General features: G+C 37.5%; 1 protein-coding gene across 8 annotated transcripts in view; it reads left to right on the top strand.

The window, feature by feature from the left end:
• Positions 1–16,235, top strand: part of GRID1 (glutamate ionotropic receptor delta type subunit 1) — a 522,559-nt gene that overhangs the window by 375,286 nt on the left and 131,038 nt on the right. The window lies entirely within an intron of this gene.

Raw genomic sequence — 16,235 nt, 5'->3', positions numbered from 1 at the left:
GAAGTAGCATAAAAGGCTCTCCAAAGCATCCTCAATTGAAGTCTTGGAGAAGGCTGTAAAACTACCCTTTGAGGAGCAGATTGGTTATTACATAATAGAGGCTGCACAGAAGGAATTGCAGCTGTGAAGAACTGCATGCAAACCAGCCAGGTTCCTTGAGCTTGGGGAATTGTGGTGGATGGTCCTCCGATGTTTGTTCTGAAGCATTAGATAGGGCATCACAGTGCCATGGAAAGGCATTTCCCAGTACCATCTTAGCTATCCCCACTGCTACTGCTCTCTTCAGAAAAGGGAATAAATTTCAGTTATTGCTCTTTTCCACCAAAGAGGGCTCCTAATGTTGAGTCTGCTTCCTCAGCTCAGAGATATATGTGGCACAGAGGATTTCAGAGTCAAAGACCTGGCTGGAACAGAGAAGGAAGGTATTTCTATAATAGAAGCTTCTAGAAGCACTTTGGTGCTGCAATGCATTGTTAGTTCTTTTAAGAGGATGCAAGCTGTGGTAAAGCTGACAGGGTTTGCTTTGCTCTGAAAATACTGCATAGTATTGATCCTTCACCTTTGATACACCAACACTGGAGGAATGTTGACTCCTTGTTCCCAATTTCTCCCTGTACCCAAGCTTGTAATGAGATCACTCAAGGAGGAGAGCTTGTGCGGATTGATCAGAAACAGTTTATCATTTTTTCCATCTTATCCCTACCATATATGATATAGATCATGTAAGTTAGGGTGACATAATTACTTAGATAAAGGATAATTTGGCGAACATTTGCATATGTAAATTTGAAAGGGTGATTTTAATGAGACCAATTAGTCATACATTTGAAATCCTATTTGCATTAAAAACATGGTTATAAAAATTTGAACCCAGTTTTCAGTTGCGGTCACTTTACTTAAAACATCAAAGTTTCTTTGATTTTTGTATCAGATAGATGTTTGTAACATTTTTTTTTCTTTTTCCCAAGTCCCTCATTTTCTCTAGTAGTAGTTCAAGCAGTGATAAAAACAAGACATCTCAGTTTATTTCAGTTATAATCACAATTATTCATCTGAGACAGGTTATGAGACTTCCATGGCAATGGGATGAAATAGCAAAGCTTAGGAGTTTTTTACAGCAGTCTCCCAAACTGCTCGGAAGTGTAACTGAAGAGCAGGACTTGAGCCTGTTCTTCAGTTATTTAATAAATGTTCAAGTTGAGTAAATTATGCTCACTAGTCACAGAGAATGATTCAAGTCTTTGTGAAGCCTGACAAAACTGTTGATATCCTAGCTGATTTTAAGTTACATGAATAAAACTACTTAAAATCCAGTACAGAATCACAGAATGGCTTAGGTTGGGGGTGGGCCTTAGAGATCATCCAGTTCCAATTCCTGCTATGAGCACAGTTGCTACTTGCCAGATCAGGCTGCCCAGAGCCCCATCCAACCTGGCCTTGAATGCCACCAGAGATGGGGCATCCATAACCAAGGCAGTTCAACTGCCTCACCACCCTCTGAGTAAAGAACTTCTTCCTAATGTGTAATCTAAACTCCCCCTCTTTTTGTTTAAAGCTGTTTCCCCTTGTTACATCAATTCCATCCTTGGATTACAATTGTTAGTCTCTTTTAATCCATCAAGGATTTCAGTAGCGAAACTTGAAATGAGAACTATGTAGATATTCCGGATAGTTGTTTTGGTTGGTTTTTGTTTGTTTGTTTTTTGAGCAAGGATAAATTTTCTGATGATTTTTTGGCACTTGGCTTGGATAGCAGCTGTACCTTGTGATGGAGGTTATTTGGAAGGTATGTACGTACATATGCGTAGTTTTATACATAAATGAAACTATGTATCTGCAGTTATGCTGAATGAGAATTTGGGGATTGCAAAGGCTATTCATCCCTGTTTACTGATGCTAAGAAAAAGTACCTTCCCTTTTGTAATTACATGGGCAGAAGGGGTAGAAAGTCATTTTGCAAGCTGGTTGTCTTGGCTTTTGAAAGCTAGTGAGGACTTCATTGCTTGTTAATTTCTCACAGCACGTGGCATGAGGTTACAGTTCTTGAGAACATGTAGGGTGAGAGCTGTTGCCTCCATCCCCAGCATAGAGGCAGAGCTCTGTGAGCAAGGTTTGAGTATATCAAGAAAAGCAGTTGGAGTAATCAGAATGGATGAAAAGTGTTTGGGTTTGAAATAAAAGTCTTTTTTTTTAAATACACCTTATTAAGTCAACACAGAAAATAAGCAAACACACAATTGCTAATTTCTGTCTTTCATTCTAAGAAGAGCAAGAAAATTTGGTGCAGGTTTTTGTGCAGCTGCTGTAGACTCTTTAGTCTGTCTGGGGAGGCAGAGGAAAAATGTGTTATGTGGTGTATGGAGAGAGGAAAAGGGTTGTTTGTAGAGTTTATCTAGAGATAGGGGCAAGCAGTTCTATCTGTCTCTTGGCTTGTAATGGAGGAAATAGCTCATGTGGATTTCAGTATAAAGACTGGTTACATACGTGTAATTAATTTGGGAAATAAATCTTCCTCAGAAATAGACAGTATGGAGTAGCTAAGGGAAAGCAAAATAGTAGCATAGGTAGTGCGCTGCAGTCTTTTCACTTGACTGAGAGCTTTTCTGTTTCAGCTGTGCAGCGCAGATAGCGGACTAATGTCTTGTGATCGTTGAAAGGGGCAAGGAGAAGTCAGCTGACAGTCAGCCAAGACACAGATATTAGAGAGAAGAACTGAATAGACTTAATGAAAAGAAACAGAGAACAATCGGAGGTTAGGGAAGGTGATGTTTGAGCACGGTACGTAGACTGCTGTGAGAGGCAATTTGCACAGAGCTCACTCATGTGGTATCTCATTTGACACAGTTAACTGAAGTGGTGAAATGTGCTTTCGAAGGCAAGGCAATAGCAAATCTAGCGGGGAAGTGGCTTCTTGCCACTTGTCCCAGAAGCACTGCCCTGGGTGGGAAACACATTGTTCTCCCAGATGCAGACCAATGATTACAGAAAAATGTGCATATTTAAACCTCTTCAAAATTACTGTCCTCCTCTGTCGTATTCCTAAAGCCACAGACGGGGGTGATTACATGAAACACCAGCAGAAGAGAATCACATTGTGTGGTCTAATGATTTATATTGTTTTCCAAGGAAACATATAATTTGACACCCCCCCCCCTTCCCCCTGGCTTATGCCGTAAATGGTTACAACAGGTCGGCTTGTCTCCTGAGTCAGTCTTGCACTGCTCAGGCAAAATCCTGCTTGAGATGCCACAGTGGGATGTGATTCCCACAAACTGCTCTTTGTATGGTAAGAGCAGGCATACTGCACAATGAGCAGAGTAGGAGTTGCTCTCTCTCATCCTCAGAGCCCAGTGGCTGCCAGTCAGCAGGCAGGCCCCCCAGCCCTGCAGGCCGCAGCTGTCACTGTGTGTACTCGTGTTCATTGTATATGTGTGTAAACATTATAAAATGTTTTGTTTCTCATTATTTATGCTCAATTTTGCAATTGTTTCGTGTATTTTATTTCTGTCTTGTATTTACAAAGTTTGATATGTGTATATACCTGTTTGCGTCCCTGTGTGTGTATATATAGGCACGCATACATAACATGGAGGTGGTTGTTACTGTGCATCAAACTTGAGAAAATTTGTCTTAGAAATTTCTGAAGAAATCCGGAAGTCACTTTTCCAAAGTCCCTGTCCAGTATGGTATCAGTACAACCCTGTTTAAAATAACCTTTCTGCTTGGAAATGTCTCTGGACATAGTGTAGACCTACTGCCTCCCTCGTCAGTGAGAGCATGGACACCTCTTTCTTCCCTTACAGCTTCCTTTTCCTGCTTGTGTGCCCCTCCCTAAGTTTGTGTAGATATCTGTGGGAGAACACCCACACAAGCACAGGCACATATGCATGCAGATATGTCTGTCTGCTCAGAGAGGGACAGGATAGTTCTGGATTGTGGCCAGGCCGTTTGGCTGTCAGCTTCAGATGCATGGAGGAAAAATCCTTCTGCTGTCTTCTGGCATTCAGCTGAAAACAATCAAACCCCAGGCTTATTAGTAGCTGCAGGCATGAGACAATAGGATATAATTTGCAAGTGCAAACTCTCAGTGATATTCTTGTAAGTAAAGGTTTTGTTTTCAGTTTGAGTGATGTAATAGAGATGGCATGAAAGGCAGATTTATGGGACAGCCAAGTGTGTACATATCTTCACAGTACTCGTCAAACGGTGATATTATATAGGATGATTTAAAAAATGCATCTGTGGTGAAGACTTGAAGATTATTAACAGAAAGTCTCCAAATGTGCATTGTCTTTTCCCTCCTCTCGAGCAGGAAACAGCAGATTTTTTTGTTTTACTTTGTGGGTTTTTTTCTCTCTAGAATTCTGATTATCAAGACTAAGATTTCCTTGCTTTTATTTAATGTGTATTTGTTTGTAATAGATATTTTCTGTAAGGACCTGTTAAATTAGTTACTTTACTCAGTCATATGCACTGTTTCTTTACATAAGCTTCTAAATCCATCAATTCTGGAGTATTTGAAGCAGTGTTCCTAAAACAGAAGATTCTGGGGGATGAAATCTTGTCCCCCTTGACTTGAATGGAGCTGATATTGATCCTATATTACATTATTACTTCATGAACCATATGGTTGATAAGAAATATGTATATATATATTTTTTGTAAGCCAAGTTCTGCATAGCTGACGTAATCAGTCTTTTTTCAGACCTGAATTCAAAAAATAGCAACTTTAGCTACCTAAGTAGACTTGGAAAAATGACTTCCTCTTCTCAAACAGTCAAGCTTTAGTAAATAATAAATATTATGGCAGACAGTTCTCATCAGAATGGTGAAGGATTGCTGTTTTTTTGTGTTTAATGCTATATAAAATGAGAACACTCTTTTAAAAACAATTTGGATTTGGAAAAACAAATTGCATTGAAGCTGACAAGTTCCAAGCTTTCCAAGTCCCAGGAGATGCAATTTGGAACCTGTGATATATTAAGTCTTGAATGTCTGAGTTCCTAATAGAATCACAAACTCAAAATTAACTCTTCCAGCTCTATTGAAGCCTCTAATGCATAAAGTGTATATTTTGTGCCCATATCAGAAAGCCTGGAACGCTGCTGATTGGTTTCTGCCCTGCCTCAGAGTTGTAAGACAAGGAATGACCTCCTGGCTTACTTGCTCTCATCCCCTGGGAACTGAGGCCACAGTAATAATATATATATATATATATACATATATATACATATATATATATATATATATATATATACACACATATTCCATAATTGCTGTTATAAACTGATTTTGCCCTCTTGAAATTGAGCTGGCTGTATTTTGACCTGCTACTACTGTTCTTGAAGTGAATTCAGAACCTCACCATAATACTTAGAAATCTTTCTCAGTCAAAACATATCTGATCCTATTTGCATCCATTCTTTGTTCCAGCATGCCCAAGTGAATTTAGCAATTGTGATGGCATTTATTCTCCTGAGGTACTTAAAATAGAACTTGAATTACAGCTAGCTTATTCTCTTACTCTTCTGCTCATAAGTAAGCTATCCAAACTTAAGCTCAACTTACATGCCACTAGTTACCACAGGAACCTCCTTGGTGTTATTAATACTTCCTTGCTCTACTGACATTTCAGCTCATACCTCTTAGGGTCAAACTGTTCATGGGAGCACAAATTGGTAGAGTGGAGAATAAACCTCTAATAAGCCTCTTGTGTTTTTCCAACTGGCAAAGTCTCAAGTAATAGCAATGTTGTGGGGTTTGTTTTGCTGTTCTCTGAGTGCATGACCTTATTTTTAGTGTAATTATGTTATCTGGATTGAGAAGTCATCATCTTTTTAAACATTCTCTAAGTACCTCTGCATTTATCATACTTTCTAGTTTTCTCAGGAAATTAGGACTGTTTCCTTTAATAGTATTTTTCAGAATCACTGCTGATAATATCAAACAAACAGTTAAAGCTCTTGGGTTTAAAAGGAATAACTGCTGAGAAAATAGGCTAATGTAAAGTTCAACATCTGAGGATAGCTGAGGAAATTTGGAATTACTTCAAGGTCCTCCATTAGGAAGCTAGCAATCTGGGCTGTTCTTAGCCTTATTTAACTCATGATCACACTATCTAACAGGAACACTATAATGTACTTTATTTTGTTTTATTTTTTTTGCGATGTGTAGGCTGCTTTCATTAGCTTTCCTACTTGTATGGATGGGATAATGGAAATCAGTGGTTAAGGATGCTATATCACAAGTGAAACATGCTCAGATTTTAAAATAAAAAAATACAAATTTCACATTTTCTCCTCTGGATTTGTACATCATAATTTGTAACACAAATCTGTGTTTTGTCTAGATTTTACCTCAGAAACAATGAGGAGAAAATAACAATTGTTAAAATGACAAAAGTGATTTGTTTTCAATAACAGAATCAAGGAATAATCTGTTATGAATGCTCTTTTCCCTGGAGTTGGAAGATAAGCTGTTGCTCCAGACAGTGTAGAGAAGTTCATTCTCAGAAACCCATTTGTTTATAACTTTGCAAACACTAGGCAAGCTTCTGTTAGACAGAGTGGAAATTGCTTCAAAGGGTGGAATAAGTATTCTTAATTTACTTTCCTGTACTCTCTTGAATAACTGTTTGCAAACATTTAGGAAAAGTAAATATGTTTTTTTAGTCAAATCTGTTCATGTCACGCTATTGTGTATGTATATATATGTTACTGTATATAACATTCTTGCTGTCAAAGATTTGCCAGCTGATAAAGACTGACAACAATAAAGTGGCAGCCACATGGGCTCAAATGCATCTCTACAAGATTTGAGAAAGTGCAAATGCAAAACATCAAGTGTTATGACTTAAATGGTGCGTGTCTGTGCACCTATTTGGAAGAAAAATCTGTAAATGAAGCTGAACTAATCATTGTCTACCTCTCAGTGGTGTGTGCTATGTACACAGAGCTGGGGGACTGTTGTCTTTGCTTACCTGTTTGCAAAGCCTTAAATTTGCATTAAGATGGTGTTAAGGGAGAGTTAGCTCTTCCATTATTTCTCACCAAGGCTTTCTTTCCTCCTAGAGCAGACAGGGAGTTATCAATTGACCAGTACGTAGGAGCCTCGTGAAGTATAAAGACAAATAATTCATTCTTGCTGGCAGACCTGATGATTAACTCTTCTCTTGTTAAAGGTGATCTTTCTCTTCTTTAGTTCTTGCACAGCCTGTGGCACTGTTTGTGCATGTGAAATGCACTATAACTGACAAGAAGGTCTTCACATCTGTAAGGATTTTACTTTATTTATGTATTTATTTTGCAATTTAAAATAGAAATGCTGCAGGCAGAAAACGACTGGTTTGAAAGTGATTATGTTTGTGGCTGAGGCAAGACTCTTGTTGTCTTCTTTTCTTTAAAACCAACCAGTATTTTTAAGGAATTAAGGAGAAGTGATTTTCTATACCTGAGCAGCTAAACAAAGTAGGCAATGGACAGGGTTCCCTTTGATGTGGCTGTAGTTTTCCAAGTTTATAGAATTTACAAAGAGTGTAACCTCTGTAAAATACCTGCCTTGAATTACAATTGGCAATGTTATGAAAGAGGCTATAAATCATCTTTAAAACCCTAAATTCACAAGAATCGAAGAGATTTCCTGACCCTGTAGTTGATTCTTCAAGTTCAGAGTTTGTGCCATGATACACAGTCCTGGGAGCTTTGGCTACCATGCTGTCACAAGATGAAGTATACTTTTAAAAGAGGAAATTACAAATGTAAACTTTGCCACTGTTTTCTGTTGTGTGCATGTTAGAAAGCTAAGAAGTTTGCATCTCTCTTTAGTGACATGGTTACTATCTGCTGTTAAATCTACAAAAAAATCATGTTCTTCGCAACATATATTGAAGTTCAGTGCAAGCTGAAGTTTGGAGCTATAGTGAGTAGAGCTGAGAAGGCAAAGTGTGTGGTATACACTGTATACAAGAGAGTGGTGGTATACACTGAGGTGTGTTAGCCCTGACTGTGGAGTGGATGCCTGTTTTTAAAATAGAGAGCAATCACCTATGCTGATACTTTATTTGCAGAGGATCTGTGCCTGATGAACCCTTTTCAAGCTTATGTTGAAAATGAAGTCTAGACAACTCCATGTAGGTGTTCCAAACAAGAAGACGACTTAAAACACTGAAATGTTCTGGATGATTTCTTCTGTTCGTGGAGGATGGGGAATACCAAAGCAATCAGAAAAAAAATGGAATGTTGACTAGTCTAATTTGTTCTTTGTAGTTTGACCCTTTCAGGAATACCTTTGCTAACAAAACATTAAAAATTTTCTCTAGAAAAGTGAGGCTTTTTTAATAGAAAATAGATGTAACAAACTTGTTATCGTCAAAAAAAAAAAAAAAATGCAATATCTAAGTGAGAAAAATTAAGTCTTTTTTTTTTTTTTTTTTAAAGATTCCAGAGCATCTTCAAAGTCAGCTCAGTGTGCAACTTTGGTAAAATTGTAAGTACAGGATTTCGGAGAGGTTATATTCTGTAGTTAACATTAGATTTATGTCTTTACAGAAATGTTGCTTCCTGACAGCTGTGCAATTATCCAGTGTCACCGCTGTGCCAAACAGTTAAATGGTCAATGGTTAACAAGTTTATAAATAGTATTTGATGCTTGAGCTTTGAAAAGTAAATTCTTACTGAATGCTATTGGAAGAACTCCATATACAGTATTTTACTTTCATGTACAATTCGGCAGAATATGCCATAAATGGAATGCAAGAGAGATTGAATATAATAAGCATTACCTATAAAAAGTGAATAAGATTAAACAGAAACCCAAGGTATTAGATTTAAGTTATTAAAATAATAGGCAATGTCATCTTTATTACAGTAGTTAATAAGGAAAACAGCCATGTAAGCAGGAGATGTTGCAGTGCATAGTTTCTCCTCTCTTCCTTGCCCTTTTCCCTTTTCTTCATCTTCATCATTTCTCTTGATTAAGATTAAACTTCTGGGTAGCATTTCTTCAGTATATGCATATATATATTTACTGAATATATATATTTTACCATCTATGACATATGTAACAGGAAAGTAGTGCAATTTTAAGATATTATTATATTTCCATTTGGGTTATTATCAAGTTGCATTGTACCAAATGTCGTGTACACCCTCTAATCAGCATTCATCTGCTGTAGGAGTGTGTACAAAAATCTGGGAAGGTCTGGATCAAATTTACTCCTGTTTGCATGACGTGTTATTAGCAACTGGAAGTGGTTCTTTCAGTTGTTGGAGCGCATACCAAGGGTGAAGTAATATATGCAGTCAGTGATCCAGAAATGTGGATGTTAAAATGCCATTATGCTTATGGTTTTTGAAGCCCTTCTACATAGCTAATATGAACTAGATCTCTGAATTGATGGCTCCTGTTTTAAATACAGGGAAAATAGTTGTACCACTGATGTGAGGTGGTGATCACTGGAAGATATGTACTCAGCTTGCTAGATGTTTGTTATCAGTGTGGGTGTGCACATTTGTAGGAGGGTGTTCAGTAAAAGAAGAGTATTGAACTTTTGACAAAACTTTTCAGTGAAAGGAGAAACTCTTCATAAAGAATTTCAGTCAGAAAGGGTCAGGTTCAGTGAATTTTCTTATTTGAAAAAATATGTCATAGAGCCTTTTTAAATTACCATTTAACATTTAGAGAAGGAAGAATTTCATATTTGTCTGAAATGACATTTAAAAAATTTAATTAACCTGTATTAAAAAGGAAAATGTAAACATACATTCCTAATACAGCTTATTGGAAGTGAGATCTTTTCAAAATTCAGAGTCCAAAATGTCTCAGTGTCATGGATTTGGAGTTTGTATGTAGTGCTATGGCCTGGAAAGCTTACTAATGGTAGTGCTACCATTCAGCTTTAAAAACTATATCAGTTTGGAGTATTCTTCACAATGTTATAAATATTATAAGTAGATAAGAGTTGTCTGACATTTTTCTTCTCATTTTTAAAAATACTTTATTATGGCTATTAATGCTTACTTTATTTCTTTATTTTGATCTATTAAACTTTATAGGAGTTCTGTTGCTCTGGAAACACTGAGTGAAGAGATACTTATTTGAAATGAAAAAGTTTGTAATGAATTTCAGGAAGCTCAGTTACTCTGACATCTTGTTCATCTGTGAAGCTTTATTCCCAGTGCAAACGAGTCCTGAATGTGAACCACTGTTGTATTAGAAAGAGTTTCTAAACATAGATCAAGTATCTAAGGGGTATAGACTGAACACACCTGTTCTACCATAATGGACTTTCCCATATCTTCTGTCTCAACTTATTTATATCCAGGGGATGTACACAGCTTCTTACATAAACTGTTTGCAGTTTGATAGTATGGAATTAGTTACTGACAGATGTATTGCATTACCAACTTGGTTGTGTCTTCTTTGGAATATAAACCAGTTATCTGATTCCTAAGTTTTGTTTTTTTTTTTTTCCTGGACATCTAAACCAAAAAGAAAGATATTTTTTGAAATACGAGTCTCCTGCTAACAAAAGTCTGCAACTGGAGGTAGACTTGTCTCAGAATTACAAAGTAGATTTCAAAATGGTCCTGAAAAATCTGCCTATTTTATTTTATTTTATTGTGAGAGGAATAGTAGTAATAAAAGACTGTACTTAAATCTTTCTTCCAAGGACGTGAAGAGAAAATATAAAAGCTGCTTGTGGAAGCAGGTCACTGACTTTAGCCTTGCTTGGGACAATAGGAGCTGGAAATAGGTTTCTTTTGAAAATGTAAAATGAGCAGGTAATAAATTGTAAGGGTTGAGAATGATATCTTTTAAAACATGTGCAAAGAGCTGAGATTTAGACATGATTACTTCCACAAGCCCTTCTTTACTTATTGCTTCATTATGAATAATAAATATATTAACAACAAAGAAAAGTTTACCAGTCATTGTCCTACTGGCTGCTTTAGAAATACGAAGAAGGAAAAGATGACAAAGGCTCTAAGATGAGCCAGTACTTTGTGATATTTGCCAATGATGAAGCTTTATCTCTTTTTTTTCCACATATTACATATTAACAAAGCTTAGCCTGAGCATTTCCTAGTCTCTTCACTCACCATTCTTGTCCCAGAAAGGGACTTGGATCCTCAGCTGTGACTCTTTCTGCAGATCTCTGTTGCAGGTCTCCTGTCTCTCCCCAGCTGTAAGCATCCCTAGGGGCTGCCCATTGGCACTCTGTCCAGCTGGCAGGGGCCTGCAGGGGGGCTGCAACGTGGAAAGCAGCTTCACAGTAGCAGTTTGTGTAGGAGTCTAGATGCTGGCGTTGGGCATCACAGAATTGAATTTCAACACCTAACAGGCTTTGATGCTAGTCTCAGTTGGTTCCCCTTGAAAACAGTTAAGAGTTGAATACTCAACTATACATGGTGGAACCATTCCACAAGGGTCTGGAGGCAAAAACCTGTTAAGCATGGCTGCGGTCCCTTGGCTTATTCAGCCTAGAGAGGAGTAGAATGATGGGACAACTCATTGTGCCCTACGGCTCCTCATGAGGGGGAGTGGAGGATCAGGTGCTCATCTCCTTTCTCTGATGGCCAGTGATAGTGCTTGAGGGAATGGCATGGAGCTGCAACAGGGGAGGTTCAGGTTGGATATCAGGAAGAACATGATCAGGTGCCAGAACAGACTCCCCAGGACAGTTGTCATGGCACCAAGATTGCCAGAATTCAAGAAGATTCTGGTCAGTGTTCTCAGTCATATGGTCTGATTTTTTTGGGTGGTCCTTGTTTGGAGCCAGTAGTTGGATTCCGTGATTCTTATGGTATGGATTCTTCCAACCTGAGATATTCTATTTTCTATTCAATCTGTCAGTGCCGCCAAGCTGGATTCTCCATGTTGCAGGTGTATCTGCACTCTACCTCCAGCTGTAATTAGTCTTAAAATTCAGCTTTTGTTTTCTTTTAGTGTCTCTTAGGACAGCTTCCAAATGATTTTACAATTGTGAACTCACCACTTCTCACTTCATTTTATTTTATTTTTTTCCTCTGGAAAGTTGTGATGCTCTTTATCCCCACCATCACAGTGAAAGAATGAACAATATCCTTACGTGTTTTGATATCCTTCCTGGCAAAACCCACACTGCTTCTTTTCTATCACAAATTTCAGGGTGGCAGCCCTTCTTTCTGGAACTATACAAACAGCAGGACTATTTGTGTTTGCCATCTTCAGCTGTCACTGAAATATGATTTTCCCCTCTCTATTTGGACACTCATCTACTTTGCACCCTCTAGATTGTGTCTGGATACCCATCCCCATGCTCCTTTCTACAAACCCATATCTTTACTGTTAATGCTGAGGCGCTGACCATGGCAAAGCAGCCAGATACTTTGAAAAATAGTCTTCCCTGTCACTATCTGCTTGGAAATGCTCTTGGTTTCAGATTTTTGGAAAAGGTCAGGAAGAGATTGCATCTGGTTTTCTTGTTTTGTTTTCTGCAAAACTTTCTTTCTTTCTTTCTTTCTGAACATTGTTGTATTTGTTGCAAACCTTCCTAACTTCTTTCTTTAGTTCTACAACTGATGAGCAGAGTTGCTTTCTTTATAACGCAATGTAAATATTTGTTCTCCATGTGGTTTGAATAAAACAGATGGATTTTAGCAATGTATTCTTTTAAATTTATAAATTAAAATTAAACAACACTGTACATGAAAATCTTTGCTCATTTTTTATGAACAGTCTTTTTTTAACATTGTTTATAATTTCTCAACAGAGAGCACGAGTAGTAGAAAAGAAATAGGGAGAAACAGAAGATCGAAAGACAAGCATTGAGAGTTCAGATCCTGTTTTAACAGCCTTCTACATTCACTGCTCTCTTTCCCCTCTTGCCAGTCTGACCGAGTTCTGCTAATATCTTCTATATTTTGTCGCAAATAGTGGTCCATCAGCTGAGTTTTAATTCTTTGAGTTTGGGTTCTGTATTTTAACATCTGGTTGTTGAAATGTAGCTGGGAAGGAAGAAGGGTGTGCAGTCTCTCAACACCTCTTTTTTCCAAATTTGTGGAAGCTACTTGCTGGTCTATGATTAAAGGACACATTGATACACTTTAATTTCCAGTGTACTGTTTATCTCATAAGCAGATTAGAAATGTTGTGAGGCATTATTCTCAGACTCTCTATACATAGACAGTATGTAAAGAAATAGTTGATTCTGTACATGTATTAGTATGTTTTCCACCAAAGAACCCATATTTTGGTAATTAATCCTGCTGCAGTTGATTTCAAAAGTTTTCCTCAGCTGCAGTAATGAAAGATTCCTAGCCTTCTTTCTTTAGTGAAGGATGCATTTATGAAATAGGCTGTAATGGGTTTTTTTCAGGATGTTTTGTAAAGAATTCTGAATGGTTTGAGCCAAAAGCTTAAACAAATGACAAGATATTGAACAGCTTGAATATTCAAATTCTAATTAAAAACAAATGATCATAATCTCCTAAGTATAGACACTTTTTCCTTTTTAATGAACAAGAAACTTCATAAATTACAAACATACATATATGTATGTATTTGGAGAATTCTAAAGGAATTTTCTTATGATATCATAGATGTATAACACCTTGGCCTTCACGATCTTTAATTTTCATGGGCCTCTGGCTGTGAATACACCTCCAATACACCAGTGCTATTGGATGGCTGAAATCTCCATGATCTCTTTCAGCCCTTCCTTTAGGATACTTAGTGGTTCTTTAGGGCAGCTCTGTAAATGTGGCTCAAAATTTGAAACATAGCTTTTTTCCTCCTCTCAGTGTGTCTGGTTTTAGAGTACTGCTTCATGGGATACAGTGCAGCTCTAAACTGAAGATATTTATAGACTTTTAAACTTGCCTTCCTCTAGTTATGTTTCTAAATGCAGTTTTGTTTCTAAATGTTTCAGGCTTCTAGAGTGAAGAGTCATTGACTTTTGTAGGGGATGCTGAATGGGCCAGCACTCTGATGACTAAAGATAAACTCTGAGCATCCTAAATTTAGTCACTCTTTTAAAAACCTTGGCCCAGATACATGAACCCAGAAGAATGAGTTAGAATAATTCCTTTGAAATTCCATGGCTATTTCAGCACCCCGACTTAAAATTTATTTATACAAATCGCTCACTATTGCAGATAACTCACAAAATGTAGCCAATGCAATAACTCTGCACCTGAGCAGTATTTAGTTCTGCTTAGCTAATGTTGGCAGCACTGTGTTTTTCCTCTGTATGTTACTACACCGGGTTATTTTGGCTTTGTCTGAAGAACATGTTAGAAGGAAGAATGGGGAGAAAATCTACAAGTTTTGTTAGGATTAGTTTTCATAGCAGCTACAATTCTTCAGTTAAGGGGTCAGTTTAATTTTCTTGCCAATTTAAAAGAAATGCTAAGTAGGCAATTAACCAAGAGAGACAATTTTTCACTGCGTACTGAAGAGAGAATTATCTTGTCTCTAGCAGTTCTCATCTACTTTGACACCAGGGATAGTTACATTCCTCATTATGCTGTTTATGATGATAATGAGAAATAATGTGTCCTGTCTGTGATGATTTCTTTCCTTCGACTACTTTTTGATTTTTCTTTAAGGATTTTTGTCTTTTTAAAGGAGTACTTCACCTTGTGGACATGAGAAACAGATTGAGATCCATGTATTGCCCACTGTTTTTTCTCTTGTTTATGTAGACTGAATAACAAGTGAGGTTTTAAAGCACTGTTACTTAGGCAAGTATTTTTTAACGCAGTATTAACAAAGAGTGATGTTAAAAATGTTGATGCTGGCTACTTAGCCAGCCTTTGCCTTGTTTTCTTGCTAGAATCAGGTTGAATCTCCTTGTCTATATTAAGGACAGTTATCTTGTCATTGCACTACGGCCTTGTAAATCATGGGCGTTTATGCTCAGCCAGTCATCTGTAGTCAGTGTCATAAGAGAAGGTGATTCATTCCATCTGATGCAAAATACCTAAGAGGCTTATTACGCAAATGTGTTTGGAGAGGAAGGTGGGTGATGATGTTCCTTCCAAGCCCAGCCGCAGTGTATAGAGTCTCTCACTATCAATGCAGTTGTTTTTGAGGCCACAAAGAGTGATCGTGGTGCTGAAATTATCCAGGTTAAAAAGCAGTAACTTAGAAAGATTTTGTTCATTTGTTTTTGTCTTTTTTAACTAGGTACATTACAGTGATTCATAGGGCCATTTATAACATGGTGTAAGAATATCTGCCCAATAAGTAGGATAGTATTGACACAAGAAATGCAGTGACATGAAAAACTGGTTTCGTTTAATGAACTGCCTCCTGAAATACAAGTGTGTGCTGGGACTGTCTCATTTTATTAGGTGAGATGAATCCACAATAGTTGTTTAACTATGTGTTAAGCAGGACATTAGCGATATCATAATCACTGTAGTGTACACCTCTTGATGCTTGATATAATTTTATGACAGTACAGAATAACTTATCTCTGTTAAACAAAGGGGGCAATTAGAAACTTCCACGTATACTGCCAAATCCTTCCACCAAGATCCTCATTACTAGTATTTACTGTTCTGGGGATCTTTTCCAGTTTTACCTTCCTAGTGAACCATGAGGGCTACCTGTTGGCTGATAAATGTGCAGTCTGATGAGATTAACTGCTTTTCTTTATAATATGAAATCATGATCCAAGTCCATACCACGAAGTTAGAAAAAGTGTCCATGCAAATCATAACTTTCTCTTGGGTCCTGCTTAAATGTGAAGAGAGGATGACTCATATGACAGTCTCTTGCGTGCCTCAGAGTGGTGTTTTTAATTAAATAGGTTAACTAAAGTAAACGAACAGAGTTGTAATAAGGCAGAAGTAATATATTTGGGAGGCATGTTTAGAAGAAACCAGTCTACTAGGATTCATTATGTGTAGGTCTCTCTGAAAGTAATGCCTCTTATTTCTCTCCATGAAAACTACAACAGCTATGAAGAGCACAATAGCACTATATGATACATCAAATTCTTAGCTGCAGTACAGTCTTTTTCAACACGGTCACGACCATTAGCTATGCATTTTTCCAGTGATCAACAAGAGCCTGCATGCCAAATTTATAGAAATCTGCTCCAGCGGAGGTGACCCAATGTCACTTCTGCTGAAATGCACCACCGCCTCTCTCTGCTCGCATCCACTGTTTGACCTCCATAAATGTTCAGCAAACATCAATGAATGTCAGTGGGTGCCACTTTTCCACATAGGGGAATTCAATGAAAC

This window comes from Gallus gallus, chromosome 6 (genome assembly GCF_016699485.2).
Source record: "Gallus gallus isolate bGalGal1 chromosome 6, bGalGal1.mat.broiler.GRCg7b, whole genome shotgun sequence".
NCBI lineage: Eukaryota > Metazoa > Chordata > Aves > Galliformes > Phasianidae > Gallus > Gallus gallus.
This window is presented reverse-complemented; position numbering and strand designations above follow the sequence as displayed.